We start from the raw sequence: 1,976 nt of genomic DNA, 5'->3' as shown, positions 1-1,976 counted from the left end.
TTGGCCGTGTTTTTTCGCAACCAACACTATTTAGCAAACGCGGAGCCCAAACAACGTCTTTGCTGGCTTCGCACATGGCCAAATATTCAGCTTCAATAGTTAACAGGGATACGCATGCTTGACGTCGACTGTTCCATGCTATTGGCCCGTCATTAAAGATGAGCAGGAAGCCCGAAGTTGATTTACATGTGTCCGTATCGCCGGCGTAATCAGAATCTGTAAAAGCAGAGAGTACTTTTAACTCATCGCCAGCTATGGCGGCGAGCCGAACAATGAAAACCAAACTTAAAAGGAGTTAGAAAAATTGAAGAAGAAGAAATTAAAAAAGAAAAATAACAAGAAGTGGTCCTGAATTGCTAAACTTGCACAAGCCACCGAGGCAGCATCAGTGTCATCAACCTCTGATCCCACAGAGTTTGTCAAAACAGGTATTCCTGAACCAAGACCAACAAGTACACTGCTAACACAAATTTTCAACAGTGAAGGCTGCCCAGTATTCAGCTAATTTGATTTAGGAGAACTATCTTATCCCTCACCCATTCTGAACAAGACCACTTTAGATTCAAAAGTGGCGACGATAAAAAAAAACTCAAAGCCAAAGTGAAAATCTTGGATGGCCAAACTGAAGTTGAATGCGAGAAGTATTGAAGAGAAACAGGCGTGAAAAGGTGCTCTGCAAAGAGCTGAAGGTTTTCAGGTAAACTTTCAATTTGACAATGTAAGATTTTAAATAATTTTAACCTTTCTGTATTGCAATAGGTAAAAAACCATGTGGAATTGCTTGCTAAATCTATTAAGAAACAAGATGAAATCAAATCAAATTGTAAAAGAAGTTGGCTGAACGCATCGAAGAATAGGAAAAGAGAAAGGAATAACAAGAGAAAACGAGAAAAGCAAACATTAAGAAAAAGAAAACTGAAAAGAAAGAACATAAACCGAATGAACACCTCACACTTAACAGGTATGTGTTAACATTTACATTTAAGGAAGACCAGCCAGTTTATTCCATTGATTTTCAGGGAAAAAGCTGGAATTGTCTGATAAGACAACGAAAGTCAAACTTAAACGGAAGTTAGAGGGAATGAACAAGAAATTAAAAAGGAAAAGTAAGAAGAAGAGGTCCTGAATTGCCAAACATGCTTGAGCCACCAAGGCAGCTTCTGTGTCATCAACCTCTGGTCTTTCAGAGTTTGTTAAAACAGAAATTCCTAAACCAAGACCAGCAAGTACACTGCCAACACCAATTTTTAACAGTGAAGGCTGCCTAGTTCCCAGCAAATGTGATTTTGGAGAACTATCTAATTCCTCACCCATTCTGAAAAAGACCACTTCAGATCCAGAAGTGGCAACGATTAAAATGAAAGAAAATAAAACTTAAACAAAAAATGAAAATCTTGGTAGGCCAAGCTGAAGTTCAAATGCAAGAAGTATTGAAGAGAAACAGGCATGAAATGGTGCTCTGCAAATAGCTGAAGGTTTTCAGGTAAACTTTCAATTTGACAAAAATATTTGTAAGATCTTCAAAACTTTTAACCTTTCTGTATTGCTATAGGTAAAAGACTATGTGGAATTGCTTGCCAAATCAATTAATGAACGAGATCAAATCAGAAAGTAACATAAATTGCGCTGAACGAAACGAAGAAAAGGAAAAGAGAAAACAATAACTACAGAAAAAAAGACAAACCAACATTAAGAAAAATCAAACTGAAAAGAAAGAACATTAAGTGAGTAAACCAAAGAAAAACAGGCAAATTTATCGTATGAAATAATGATACTGTCTCGTGGACGAGCTAAACTCGTGTTTTTTCATGTGCAAGCCATGTCGTGATAGTTTTTTATAACAATACACTAGCATGCTTTCCATGACCGTGGAAAATTTAAAGAAACAAAATCTTAGATTCATTTTAAAAGGTTAAGTGTCTTCACTAATAACAGACTCCCATAAAAAAAGTTCTTCATGGTATAAAATAATTACA

The 1,976-nt window shown here is 36.3% G+C and overlaps 1 long non-coding RNA gene across 1 annotated transcript; it reads left to right on the top strand.

The window, feature by feature from the left end:
• The first annotated feature begins 579 nt into the window (after nucleotides 1-579).
• LOC130692662 (uncharacterized) lies at nucleotides 580-1,065 on the top strand. Its single transcript, XR_009001509.2, has 3 exons — nucleotides 580-697; nucleotides 760-961; nucleotides 1,020-1,065. It is a non-coding gene; the product is annotated as an uncharacterized LOC130692662 (long non-coding RNA).
• Nucleotides 1,066-1,976: the final 911 nt, after the last annotated feature.

Source organism: Daphnia carinata, chromosome 6 (assembly GCF_022539665.2).
Source record: "Daphnia carinata strain CSIRO-1 chromosome 6, CSIRO_AGI_Dcar_HiC_V3, whole genome shotgun sequence".
Taxonomy (NCBI): domain Eukaryota; kingdom Metazoa; phylum Arthropoda; class Branchiopoda; order Diplostraca; family Daphniidae; genus Daphnia; species Daphnia carinata.
Note: the sequence above shows the minus strand (reverse complement) of the source record. Positions and strands in the feature narration are given on the sequence as shown.